This window comes from Rhinopithecus roxellana, chromosome 4 (assembly GCF_007565055.1).
Source record: "Rhinopithecus roxellana isolate Shanxi Qingling chromosome 4, ASM756505v1, whole genome shotgun sequence".
Lineage (NCBI taxonomy): Eukaryota > Metazoa > Chordata > Mammalia > Primates > Cercopithecidae > Rhinopithecus > Rhinopithecus roxellana.
This window is the reverse complement of record NC_044552.1, coordinates 129806844-129821760: the sequence shown is the minus strand read 5'-3', so window position 1 is coordinate 129821760 and position 14917 is coordinate 129806844.

The following is a 14917-nucleotide window of genomic DNA, read 5'->3' as shown; positions in this document are numbered from 1 at the left end:
GAGATGTAACTATGAAAATGTTAAGATGTTTGCTTTCCCTTTGTCACCTAATTGTCCTATTGAGCTCCCTGACACCCTCAATTTTTTTTCCACACTCTCACTGGTAAAGTTCCTTAGTACCACTGTTCCTCTTTGGGTTTTCATCATTCTTCTCTTGGAAATCATGCCAACCTATAGTTATTATACTCTGGAGCTTCCTTTTCATCTGTAGAGTTCTGTATACACAACTCTGTTCCAGTTACTCTTCTCATCTAACCTACCTTTCAATTCAAGCCAACTTTTCCTCATTGACTGAATCCAATAGAAGCCAATGGACAAGCAAACATAGCAGGATAGAAAAAGTAGATAATGCAGGACCTGAACTTAGCTCTGGATCAAGTGGACCTGACTGTTATCTACAGAACTCACCCCAAATCAAAAAGAATACACATTCTTCTCATCACCATATGGCACTTACTCTAAAACTGATCAGATAATTGAAAGTAAAACACTCCTCCATAAATGCAAAAGTACTGAAATTATAACAGTCTCTCAAACCACAGCACAATCAAATTTTAACTCAAGATTAAGAAACTCACTCAAAACCACACAATTACATGGAAGTTGAACAGCCTACTCCTGAAAGACTCCTGGGTAGATTATGAAATTAAGACAGAAATCAAGAAGTTCTTTGAAACTAATAAGAACAAGGAGAAAACATACCAGAATCTCTGGGACACAGCTAGAGCAGTGTTAAGAGGAAAATTTATAGCACTAAATGCCCATATCAAAAAGCTAAGATCTCAAATTGACAACCTCATATCACAACTAAAAGAACTAGAGAACCAAGAGTAAATAAACCCCAAAGCTAGCAGAAGACAAGAAAAAACCAAGATCAGGGCAGAAGTGAAGGAGATAGACACAAAAATACATTCAAAAATCAACTAATCCAGGAGTTTGTTTTTTGAAAAAAAATAATAAAATAGACAGACTACTAGCTAGACTAATAAAGAATAAAAAATAGAAGAATCAAATAGACACAATCAGAAATGATAAGGGGGATAATACCACTGATCCAAGAGAAATACAAAAATCCATAAGAGAATACTATAAACACCTCTTTGCACATAAACTATAAAATCTAGAAGCAGTGGGTAAATTCCTGGACTTACCCACGCTCCCAAGACTGAACCGGGAAGAAATTGAATCCCTGAATAAACCAATAATGAGTTCTAAAACTGAGGCAGTAATGAATAGTCTACCAACCAAAAAAAGTCCAACCACACTGAATTACAGCTTATTTCTACTAGAGGTACAAAGAGAAGCTGGTACCATTTCTACTGAACCTTTTCCAAGCAACTGGAAAGGAGAGACTCCTCCCTAACTCATTTTATGAGGCCAACATTATCCTGATACAAAAACCTTGCAGAGATATAGCAACAACAACAAAAAAAGCTTCAGGCCAGTATCCCTGATGAACATTGACACAAAAATCCTCAATAAAGTACTCACAAATCAAATCCAGCACCACATCAAAACACTTCCACCACAATCAAGTTGGCTTCATCCTCAGGATGCAAGGTTGGTTCAACACATGCAAATCAATAAGCATAATTCATTTCAAAAACAGAACTGAAGAAGGAAACCACATGATTATTCAATAGACACAGAAAAGGCCTTCAATAAAATTCAACATCCTTTCATGTTAAAACTTCTCAATAAACTAGGTATTGAAGAAATATATCTCAAAATAATAAGAGCTGTATATGACAAACCTAGAGCAAATATCATACTGAATGGGCAAAAGGTGGAAGCATGTTCCTTGAAAACCAGCACAAGACAAGAATGCCCTCTCTCACCACTCATATTCAACATAGTATTAAAAGTCTGGCAGGGCAATTGGGCAAGAGAATGAAAGAAAGGGTATTCAAACGGGAAGAGGGGAAGTCTATTTATCTTTGTTTGCAGATGACATGATCTTATATCTAGAAAACCTCATTGCCTCAGCCCAAAAGCTTCGTAAGCTGATAAGCAACTTCAGCAGCCTCAGGATACAAAATCAATGTGAAAAAATCACTAGCATGTCTATATACAGACAACAGGCAAACAGAGAGTCAAATCATGAATTAACTCCCATTCACAATTGCTACAAACAGAATAAAATACCTAGGAATACAGCTAACAAGAGAAATGAAGAACTTCTTCAAGGAGAACTACAAACCACTGCTTAAAGATATCAGAGAGTACACAAACAAACGGAAAAACATTCCATGCTCATGGATAGGAAGAATCAACATCATGAAAATGGCTATACTGCCAAAGTAATTTATAGATCAATGCTGTTACAAAGAAAACTATTTTAAATTTCACATAGAACCCAAAAAGAGCCCAAATAGCCAAGACAATCCTAAGCAAAAAGAACAAAGCTGGAACCATCATGCTACCTGACTTCAAACCATACTACAAGACTAATGTAACCAAAATAGCATGGTGCTGGTACAAAAACAGACACAGAGACCAATGGAACAGAATAGAGAACTCAAAATGAGACCACACATATACAGCCATCTGATCTTTGACAAACCTGACAAAAACAATGGGGAAAGGATTCTCTATTTAATAAATGGTGTTGCAAGAAAAATTGCAGAAAAATTGTAACTGGACCCATCCTTACACCTTATACAAAAATTAACTCAAGATGGATTACAGACTTAAATGTAAAACCCAAAACTATAAAAACTTTAGAAGAAAATCTAGGCAATACCATTCAAGACATAGACACAAAGATTTTATGACTAAAATGTGGGCAAAAGACATGAACAGCCACTTCTCAAAAGAAGATATTCATCCAACCAACAAACATGAAAAAAGCTCAACATCACTGATCATTGGAGAAATGAAAATCAAAACCACAGTGAGATACTATCTCATGCCAGTCAGAATGACAATTATTAAAAAGTCAAGAAACAGCAGATACTGGTAAGCTTACAGAGAAAGAAGAACACTTTTACACTTTTGGTGGGAATGTAAATTAGTTCAACCATTGTGGAAGACAGCATAGTGATTTCTCAAAGATCTGGAAGCAGAAATACCATTTGACCCAGCAATCCCATTACTGAGTATATACCCAAATGAATATAACCTATTCAATTATAAAGATACATGCACATATGTATTTACTGCAGCACTGTTTACAATAGCAAAGACATGGAATCAACCCAAATGCCCATTAATGATAGACTGGATAAAGAAAATGTGGTACATACACACTATGCAATACTATGCAGCTATTAAAAGGAAAGAGATTATGTTCTTTGCAGGGACATGGATGGAGTGGGAAACTGTTATCCTCAGCAAAATAATGCAAGAAGATAAAACCAAACACCACATGTTCTCACTTAGAAGTGGGAGCTGAATAATGAGCACACAGAGACACATGAGAGGGAACAACACACTCTGAGGCCTGTTGGGGGTGGGGAGAACATCAGGAAGAATAGCTAATGGATGCTGAACTTGTCACCTAGGTGTTGGGTTTATCTGTGCAGCAAACCACCATAATACATGTTTACCTATGTAACAAACCTGCACATCCAGCACATGTACCCCAGAACTTGAAATAAAAGTTGAAGAAAACAAATCATAAAATTCAAATAAAGAAAAACAAACTGGAAAAAAAAAAGTGAAGAATGAATCTGTAGGCACAGATGGAAGCTATCTGAAACACTTCTTTAATATTTCAGCTCTTCAAATAGCTCCAATGGAGTTATTTTCAATTAGGATATAGAAGTATATAAAATAGCTTTGCTGAGACCAAAACAGTAAGTAATCAATAGATTAGTCCAGAACTATAACTAATGAAGAACTCTGGCTACAAAGAAATCTAAAACTACCAAAGTGTAGTAGAAGCTTTAGAAAGATGGGTGAACAAAGATCAGAGGATTCAGAGGATAGCTGAGTCTGAAAGCAATTAGAGAAGCAAGATGGTCTTTGTTCAAATGAGAAGTCAGATCACCTTTTATGAAACCTATGGGCTGCATATTAAATTTAAATCTGGAGAAGCCCCAAATCCAGAAATTACTCTACCAAGTAGCAATCTCTCAGATTTGCAGTCATGCAGACCTAAAGTTTCAATCTTGTGATCTGGACAGCTGTAGTCTCATTGTTTCAAAGCCCAACCATTTCATACTCTGGAGACTCATAGTTTCCTAGTCTTGCAGTCTTATGACATGTCATATTTAACATCCAGTCATCTTAAATCTGTCTACAGGTCTAGTAGTCTAGAAGTCTTGCAGTTTTGGGGTCAAGTAGACTCAAGGTCTTACAGATTTGAGATCTGACAGCATTTGATCCCAGTGCAGTCCTGGAGGGAAAGATATGAAATCACTTTCAAAGTATCTAATCCTAGAGAAAAATGGAGTATAACCAAATTTCCAACCAAAATTCCATCTGATTCGATGTCTGGTAAGATCAGTAACATTTGACCTAGTGGTGGCAAAGGAAGCTAGAGATAGAATGAAAAACAGAAAGACAGCACATTAGACTTGGGGTACTTGAATTCCAAGGCCTTGTTGGAGGGGTTAAAGCCAAACAAACTTGCCCCAAAGTAGCTTAATTTATGACTAGATAAAATTGATCAGCCTCTCAACCTATCTTTCTAATAAAGAATATGGTATTCCTTATTGAGAGTATAATATAATATGTTAAAAATAATAATATATGTATATCACTGTATAATATATTTTTAAAATCCAATATTTTGAATAGGTCTATTGCTTTAAATAGCTTTATAACATCGATTGTCCTTTAAGATATAATTTATAATGTTCAATAAAGTATTACAGGACATGCAAAGGAGTTTGAAAATATGACTTGTACTCAAGAGAAAAAATGAACCAATAGAGAGAGAAACTAAATATTAAAGCAATGATAAATGAATTTAAGATGACAATGACAAAGATAATAAAGGATCTACAGAATAAACGCATGTAATGATAAAAGAATGGGTAATTAGGGGGCGTTAGGGAGTTTTTAGAGAAACAAATAACCAACTGGAAAAGCTAGAATAAGAAATATCACATCTAAAATATAAAATTTACTGGATGGTATTAATAGCAGATTGAATACAACAAAAAAAGGATGACTGTATTGAAGTAGGTCAATACAAATCATTCAAGCTGAAGTAAAGATATTACAATAAAAAAGGAGCATTCAATGACACATTAGACGGTATTCAGGAGAAGTTCTTGAACAAGAGGAAAGAGAATGAGCCAGAAAAACTGAAGAAGTATTGGCTAAAAATCTTCTACTTTGATAGAAAACACAAACAGGTCTAAGATGTTCAATGAACCAGAAGCAGAATAATTACCAAAGAAAGAACATCTAAGAACAAAATTGTCAGTTTGCTGTAAACTTGATAGAAAATCCCAAAAACAGTGAGAAAGAAAGTCGTATTACATAAAAGAAAACAATGATAAGAATAACAACAGCCCTTTCATCAGATACAATAGGAGTCAGACAATGGTGAAACACTGTGTTTAAAGAGACAAAAGGAGAAAATTGTTGATTATATATTCAGTGAAAATATTTTTCAGAAATGAAAGTAAATTAAAGCAATTTCAGACCAATAAAGGTTGACAGACTTTGTTGCCAGCAGACCTAACTATAATATATGCTAGGAGAGTTCACAGGTGAAAAGAAATGATACAGAAGAGAATAAGGATCTATGGGAAGCAATAAAACTCACTAAAAATAGTAATGTAAGAGTAAATATGAAATTCTCATTTTCTTATTTTTTTAAAAAAGTCAACTAGCTATTTAAGTAAAATAAAAATAATATATTTTGGAGTTCATAATACATGTGGAGATAAATATATGATAAACATAGAACAAAGGGTGGGAAAGCACATAAACAAGCAATAAAATACTTACATTTAAAAATTGATTTAATTGAGAATAAGCTGTGATAAAGTAGAAACACATACTGCATGTGTTAGTCTATTCTCGCATTGCTCTAAAGTACTACTTAAGACTGAGTAATTTACAAGAAAAGAAGTTTAATTGACTCACAGTTCCACATGACTGGGGAGGCCTCTGGAAACTTACAGTCATGGTGGATGGCAAAGGGAAAGCAAGACACATCTTACATGGTGGCAGGAGCGGGAGCATGAAGGGGAAGTGCCACACTTTTATAGCATCAGATCTCATGAGAACTCACTCACTATCATGAAAACAGCATGAGGGAAAATGCCCCCATGATCCAACCACCTTCCACTAGGTCCCACTCTCAACACACGGGAATTACAATTTGAGATGAGATTTGGGTAAGGACACAGAACCAAACCATATCATTTCACCCCAACCCCTCCCAAATCTCATTTCCTTTTCACATTGCAAAACACAATTATGCCTTCCCAACAGTCCCTCAAATTCTTAACTAATTCTAGTATTAACCCAAAAGTCCAAGTCCATAGTCTCACCTGAGACAAGGGGAGTCCCTTCTGCCTGTGAGCCTGTAAAATCAAAAGCAAGTTAGTTACTTTCAACATAAAATGGGGGTACAGGTATTATGTAAATGACCCCATTTCAATTGGGATAAATTGGCCGAAACAAATGAGCCACAGGCCCCAGGAAAACCTGACATGCAACAGGGTACTCATTAAATCTTAAAGTTCCAAAAGTATTTCCTCTGACTCCATATCTCACAGTCAGCGTACGTTGATTCAATAGGTGGGCTCCCATAGCCTTGGAAACTTCTGCTCCTGTGGCTCTGCAGGGTACAACCTTCTCGGCTGCTTTCACAAGCTTTTGTTGAGTGCCCGTGCCTTTTCCAGGTATATGGTGCAAGCTGTCAGTGGGTCTACCATTCTGGTGTATGGAAAAATGTGGCCATCTTCTCATAGCTCCATTAGGCAGTGTCTCAGTGGAGACTGTGTGGGGGCTTCAACCCCACATTGTCCCGCTGCATCCCAGCCACTTAAGCTTCAGCCGTGTCTAAAAAGGGTCAATATGCCACTTAGAGCGTTGTTTCAGAGTGTGCAAGCCCTAAACCATGGTGGTTTCCACCTGGTGTGGGGCCTGTGGATGTGGTGTGCAGAAGACAAGAGTCAAGCTTTAGAAGCCTCTACCTAGACTTCAGAGGATGTATGGAAATGCTCGGATGTCCAGGCAGAAGTCTGCTGCAGGGGCAGAGCCCTCATAGAGAACCGCTCCTAGAGCATGCAGAGGTACATTTTAAGGTAGGGAGAAAAAACAAAAACAAAAACAAAAACAGTTACATCTTGAAGGCTTTGCTACTTAGAAATTTATTCTGCCAGATATCCTAGTTCAAAGTTCAAAGTTTGAAGTTCCACAGCTCTCTAGGGCAGGGGCAAAATGCTGCTAGCCTCTTTGCTAGAGCATAGCAAGAGTGACCTTTACTCCAGTTTCCAATAAGTTCCTCATCTCTGTCTGAGACCACTTCAGCCTAAACTTCATTGTCCATATCACTATCAGCATTTTGTTCAAAACCATTCAACAAGTCTCTAGGAAGTTCCAAACTTTCCCACATCTGCCTGTTTTCTGTCTTCTTCTGAGCCTTTTAAATTGTTCCAACCTCTGCTTGTTACCCAGTTCCAAAGTCGCTTCCACATTTTCAGGCTATCTTCATAGCAGTACCCCACTATCCCAGTACCAATTTTTGGTATTAGTCTGTCTACACTGCTATATAGAACTACCTAAGATGGGGAAGAAAAGAAGCTTAGTTGACTCACAGTTCTGCATGGCTGGGGAGGCCTTAGGAAACTTACAATCATAGTGGAAGGCAAAGGAAAATCAACACATGTCTTACATGGGGGCAGAGAGAGAGCACTAAGGGAAGTGCCCATTTTTAAACCACTAGATCTTATGAGAACTCACTCACTACGAGAATGGCATGGGGTAAACTGCCCCAGTGAGCCAATTTCCTCCCACCAGGTTCCTCCCTCAATACATGTAGATCACCATTTGAGATGAGATTTGGGTAGGGACACAGAGCCAAATCATAAAACTATAATTCCTAGAGCAATCACTTGAAAGTACTACAGAAATTGCTAGGGCTTGAATATGGTTTGTTTGTCTCCATCAGATTTCATGTGTCTTTATTATTTTCCCAAACCGAAACTCCATAACCACATTAAATGATAATTTACCACCCCTCCTTTCTCCTAGTCACTGGCAACTACCATTCTACTTTCTCTTTTTATGAACTGAGTTGCTCTGGATATTTCATATAAGAGAAATCATACAGCTTTTGTCCTTTCATGACTGGTTTATTTCACTTAGAGTAATATTTTCAAGGTCCATCTATGTTATGGCATGTATCAGAGTTTCCTTCCTTTTTAAGGCAGAATAATATTCCAATGTATGTATATACCACATGTGTCTACCATTTATCTGTTGATAAAATTTGGGTTACTTCCACCTTTTGGCTATTGCGAATAATGCTGCTATGAACATGAGTATACCAATATCTGTTCAAGTCCCTGCATTCAAATCTTTTGGGTATACACCCAGAAGGGAAATTATGGGATAATATAGTAATTCTACTTTTAATTTTTTCAGGAACTCCATACTGCATGCATCATTTTACATTTTCACTAGCAGTACATGGTTTCACTCCAACACTTTATTTTTTAAGTAGTCATCCTAATGAGTGGTATCTCATTGTTCTGATTTGCATGTTTCCCTAATAATTAGTGATATTTAGCACATTTACATATTTTTATAGGACATTTGCATGTCTTCTTTGGTGAAATGTCTATTCAAGTCCTTTGTCCATTTTTTAGTAGGGTCATTTGTTTTTAGCTATTGAGTTGTAGGGGTTCCTTATTGTTTCTGATATTAACACTTTATCAGATAAGTGGTTTGCAAATATTTTCTCAAATTCCATAAGTTGTCTTTTCATTCCCTTGTTTTCTTTGCTGGGCAGAACTTTTTAGTCAGATGTAATTCCATTTGTCTTTTTGTTTGCATTTGTTCCCTGTGTGTTTGGTGTCATATCCAAGAAATCATTGCCAAGACCAATGTCAAGAAGCTTTCTTCTATGTTTTCTTCTAGGAGTTTCATGATGTCAAGTCTTAGACTTAAGTCTTTAATCCAGTTTTTGAGTTTATTTTTGTGTATGGAGTCAGATAAGGGTCCAATTTTATTCTTTTCCATGTAGATATCCAGCTTTCCTAGCACCAACCATCAGCAGGTGAATAAATGAACAAATTGTGGCACATTCACATAAGGAATACTACCCAACAATATAAATGAATGAATCAGTATGCTCAACAACATAGATGACTTTCAGAAACATTATATTAAAAGGAAAAAGTCACACAAACTAGTGGATACCGTATGATTACATACAAAGGTCTAGAATAGAAAAGACTAAGCTAGACTGATGGAAATCAAAATAACAAGTGGATGAGAATGGACTAAAAGGGGTATGAGGTAGCATTCTGGGGTGGTAGAAAAAAATTCCTCATCTTTAATGGGGTGGTGGTCACAGAAGAATATACTTTGAACTAGACCTTAAAATCTGTGCATTTTAAGAATATAAATTATACACCAATAAAGCAGATTGTTTTGGGAAAAAAAAAAAAAAACAAAAAAGTTGTTCTACCCTCTTTCCCTGAAGAAAAGCAGTTAGTCCACTGATTGGATCAGAATGAGGACCAGTATTTCTTACCATTGCCTTCCCAGGAAGCTACATTAGAGGATGCATCAGTCCATCTTTGTTTTATGTGAATTTAAGTGTGCTAATGTTCTTGGCAAGATTTCTAAAGCCTTCTTCATGTAGAAGACATTGGGGTGTCAATGTAAAGTGAGCTCTCTCAGGGTAACATGTGTTTACCATGATTCTTTGAGGCATGCATGAAAATATACTGCTGCAGTCTGTTACACTGATGTTAATTAATTATATCACTTAATATTTATTTTATTAAAAAGGATATTACCACATGAGTTATCTAACTATCAATAGCCCATTTATTTTCCCTAATATGTTTACCAAACTTTTTTATATGCCATTTTTTTGATGGCAAGCAATTATGGTAGAGATAGATTATTCAGCAGGGCCCTTGTTAGATAGCAGAATTTTAATTTGAAAAATAGCCTCAGTCCATACTTTTTTTAAAGGTACAATTGCCTTAAATCATTCCAGATTGATTCACTCTATTTCCTATTTTTAAGCATTCACCAGGAACAAAATTTCCATTTTCTCTTTTCGAAAATTTAGAATCACCATCTTTGCAGCTTTTATTTCAAGAAAGCTTTTCTTTGCACTAAGTCAAATCCTTTGTGCAGAGGTGTAGTCAAACAGGCAAGGCAAAACACATACTGTGCCAAGGAACCTTTAACCTGACACTATTAATCAGCAGGCAGAAGAGGTGATAAGTAGCCAGTTAACATTAAGAGGTGGGGGCCCAAGCACAACAAAGTGAGGAAAGTAATTTTATTCATCAGGATAGGCTAGTTTCACTATGGTAATTGACAATCCAAAAATCTGGGTGGATTAAAACAATAAAGGTTTATTTCTTATTCATGTTGCATTTATATCAAAGGTTGGTGGAAGTTAGGGTATGCTGACTCTATTCAAGACATTCTCACTTAGGAACCTAGGTGGATGGAGTTTCTGCTATCAGACAACCACTGTCACTTCCAATCATATTTCACTGTCCTTATGGGAGGAGGAAAGTCCCCTGAGTAGAGAAAGAATGGATATTGGTGAGTAGTAACATTGTTTATCACATTTATATTAAAAAAAAATACACAGGAAAATCAAAGGTTCTCAAAGGAGTATGGATCTGCAAGTAGCAAAGCTTAAAGATTTATGAAGCAAATGGGCTGGAGGACAGATTCAGAGCTGCAGTTCCAAGAGGTGAAACTGGCAACTATAAGAGGAACTAGAAGACTGGACAGAAACTTGGAAATGGACAAAATTATATTTCCAGCCTTGCAAACTGTGGCAATGAAGACAGGTGTTACTAGGGTTCTTGCCAGCAGGAATTAGAGCATCTTGAAAATCAGAGCATCAACAAGAAAAGTTTGGATCTAGGTGCAGCTTGAGAGCCAGAAGGCCAACCCTCGGTCACTACGTCTTAAAGCAACCAACAAAGAATATCCTAGGGTGTACCTGGTTAGTTCTTCTGAGTGGAAACTGAAGTCTCCAAAATTCTTTGTGCTTCAAGTCTGTATTTAGTAATAACTATGGGGAAACTAGACAAAGAAGAGGCAGAGATAATGAGCTGGGATTGATGACGTCTGATGTCCAGTGTCTTGTAGTTTTCTTGCTTGAGGAGATGAAAGAAAGTGCATCCATGAAAAAATTAAAAATTGACTCCTAGCCTCTCTATAAATATTCTAGAGTAGATTAAGGAAGGACAACTTCCAGAGAAAACTTAATGGAGGAAGTTGGCCTGGTAGTATTTTCTGAGCCAGGAAAGCTTCCTATGGCTGTGTGTCTAACCCAATCCACTACAAAGATATTTTCTAGCTTCCTGAGAGCATGCATGATTTTATAGGAGTCTACCTCCAGAAACAAGAGGTCCACTTGGTGGTACCTTCTATATCATACTGGGGAAATGATCCTTAAGACATTTTATTTGTTTCAACCCAAACCCAAAGAACCCTTTCTTAGGTAGATCACAATTTATACCTGTGATATGAGAAGAAAGCGTTTCTTACTCATTCAGGGAAATGTGTTTTGTGTCTTGCTTTAGCTTATAGTAAGTAGATAAGAAATTGTGGGCAATGTAATATACTTCTAAGGCTTCAAATTTTATCTCTCCTGGAAACTTTCAAATACAATTTTGACCTAGACTCCTCTTTCTGAGCCTCAGCTACATACTGAGCTGCATGAAAATGTCCCAAAATAATTTTGCATATTTCCCCCGAACTGGATTCTCCTCTTAATTAAATGCCTAAAGAGAGTAAGCCGGTTACCCAATTCAGAAATCTCTGATTCCTCCTTGCCTCCTGCTTCTTCTAAACACTCAAATCCAGTGAATTGCCAAGTCCTAATAATTCTAACAGTTTAATAGCTGTCAAATCTGTTCCTATTGTCCATTCCCACTACTTCAGGTCCTCAACATTTCTTATCAAGACTACATTTTCGCCCGTGTTCTCCCACCTTCATTCTCTGCTCAGTCTCTTCCCCTGTTCTCAATTCTGCAATAAGAGGCTTCTTCCTAGAATGTAACTGTCATGTTAATCCTCTTTTTTAAAAGCTGTTGCCCTAAAGAGAAACTCCAAATTGCTCAGCTGGACCTTCCTGACTGCACACTGCTGATCTCTCTAACCTTTAGTTCTCCCAGACTCTTCCAGAGTCCCAGCAGTCTGCTTTCCAAAGACATTGAACAGCTTTCATGCTCACAAAAGAACTCTGCCCTTTTTTTTGACTCTGGACTCTGGATTCCTCTTTTTCCTCCAGCAAAGCCCTTAAGTAGTACCGTGGCTCAGGAAAGCACGCTGATGTGTCCTCCATGCCATGGTGAAACCAACTAGCCACATTTATGGTAATGGAATACCATGTTCATGTATAGCTTTGGCCTACATATATCTGAATACTGCAATTATTCAGTGTTACACCCAAAAGGCAATAGGTCAGTTTTTCACAACCTTTCAGGTTTTCTCCAGTCTCCAAACTAGAGACGAAAGAGTACGTGCAAAACAATGTTTAAGTTTATCGCTAATGGCTTTACTTCTAAATTCTTTTCAACACAGTGGTAAATAATCTGAAAATATAGTCTGAGGCAAATTTCATTTTTGTTGAAAATACAGTGATCTAATTATACTCAAACCCCATTAACTAGAATATGCTAATTTACAAAAATCTATTCAGGCTGATAATTTTGGTTTTTAACTGTGATCTGAAAAAGAAAAAAAAAAAAGATAACTCCAGCCAGCTGTTTTACAAATGCCAATGATAAGAGGAATTAGGTGAAACAGTGTTGATAGATTCATATAGGCCCATCAACTTATCAGAAATCCAAACCAAGCCTCTTTCTTAGTTGGGGTTGGGGGAAGTAAAATGAAGAAAAATAGATTCTTTTCATTAAATTAAAAAAAAAATCTCAAAGCCTGGTAATATTCATTGTCAAAAAATAAAGAGATACATGTATGCTTGGCTTCATACTTTAACACAGAAAACAAGACATTTAGCTTTAAATAAAGTGCATTTAATTTTTTCTTATTAAATGTGTTATTTATTGAAACAACCATGACTTAGAAGATATCAATTCTAGGTTTTTTCATATTATATGCAAATTAATAAATGTTCTCTAATTGCAAAAGGAAACTCTGAGAGAGAAAATATTTTACACCGCTAAATATTTTATTTTGTGCTGTAGAGGATTATGTTCAACCTTATCATCAACATTTAGTAGTAGAACTAAGCTTAATTCTATTAATTCTAGAAATAATTATAGACTACCAGGACTAAAATTCAATTAATACTAGAATAAATTGAAGAAGTAACTGTAATTCTACCAGTAGAAAGTTGTGGTTTGAGAAGTCAGGAATACAGAAATAAAGCATAAGCAATAAGCTGAGTTTAAATTTAAAATATTAGGCACAGTAAGGTTTGGCATTCATTTCACCGAGTGCCTCCTCTACTCACATACGTTTAACTCAGGGTTAGATTGGTGGTTGGGAGGGGTGGCAAGTTGAGGGTGGGATGTGGGGCAAATGATCGTAGCAGGAAATCAACTCTGAACCAAGCTGCAAAACTAAGCAATAAATTCCAGAGTGCAGTCTAGTTCACACAAGCTTCAGGCTCGAAAGCCTCCAATTGTAAATAGAACTTCCAATTGTAAGGCAGCTTTCTGTACTCCAAACTGTTCATGGGAGTCCTGAGGGTTTTAAGTGGCCAGACATGAGTGTAAAATTCCAATGTCATTCAAATTCCATTACAATATTTAAGAAGCTAACATACAGGAAAACAGGTGGCACAAAATCAGTGCCGAGAGCAAGTATAATTCCCAGTGTAGAGCGAACCAACTCTTAGGTCACTGTGAACTGGAGCAGTGACTTAAATTCAAAACTAGGCTGAGGATTCATGGGCTAATACTGTCAGTGACTTAAAACTGGATCCCAAGGAAAAGGACTTTTTTCCATTGATAAAGAGGACGGGAGGGGGCGGAGCAAGATGGCCGAATAGGAACAACTCCAGTCTCCAACTCCCAGCGCGAGCGACACAGAAGACCGGTGATTTCTGCATTTTCAACTGAGGTACTGGGGTCATCTCACTAGGGAGTGCCGGACAATTGGTGCTGGTCAGCTGCTGCAGCCTGACCAGCGAGAGCTGAAGCAGGGCGAGGCATCGCCTCACCTGGAAGCGCAAGGGGGAAGGGGATCCGTTTTCCTAGCCAGGGGAACTGAGACACACAACACCTGGAAAATCGGGTAACTCCCACCCCAATACTGCGCTGTAAGCATACAGGCATTTCAGGAGAATATATCCCACACCTGGCCGGGAGGGTCCCACGCCCACGAAGCCTCCCTCACTGCTAACACAGCAGTCTGCCGCGATCTATCCGCAAGGCAGCAGCGAGGCTGGGGGAGGGGCGCCCGCCATTGCTGAGGCTTAAGTAGGTAAACAAAGCCGCTGGGAAGCTCGAACTGGGTGGAGCTCACAGCAGCTCAAGGAAGCCTGCCTGTCTCTGTAGTCTCCACCTCTGGGGACAGCGCACAGCTGAAGACCAACAGGGGAAGTAGCGGGAGCCGGTGCAGACGCGAACGACTCTGTCTGACAGCTTTGGGGAGAGCCGCGGATCTCCCAACGCGGAGGTTGAGATCTGAGAACGGACAGACTGCCTGCTCAGGTGTGTCCCTGACCCCTGAGTAGCCTAGCTGGGAGAAATCCCCCACTAGGGGCAGTCTGACACCCCACACCTCACAGGGTGGAGTACACCCCTGAGAGGACACTTCCAAAGGA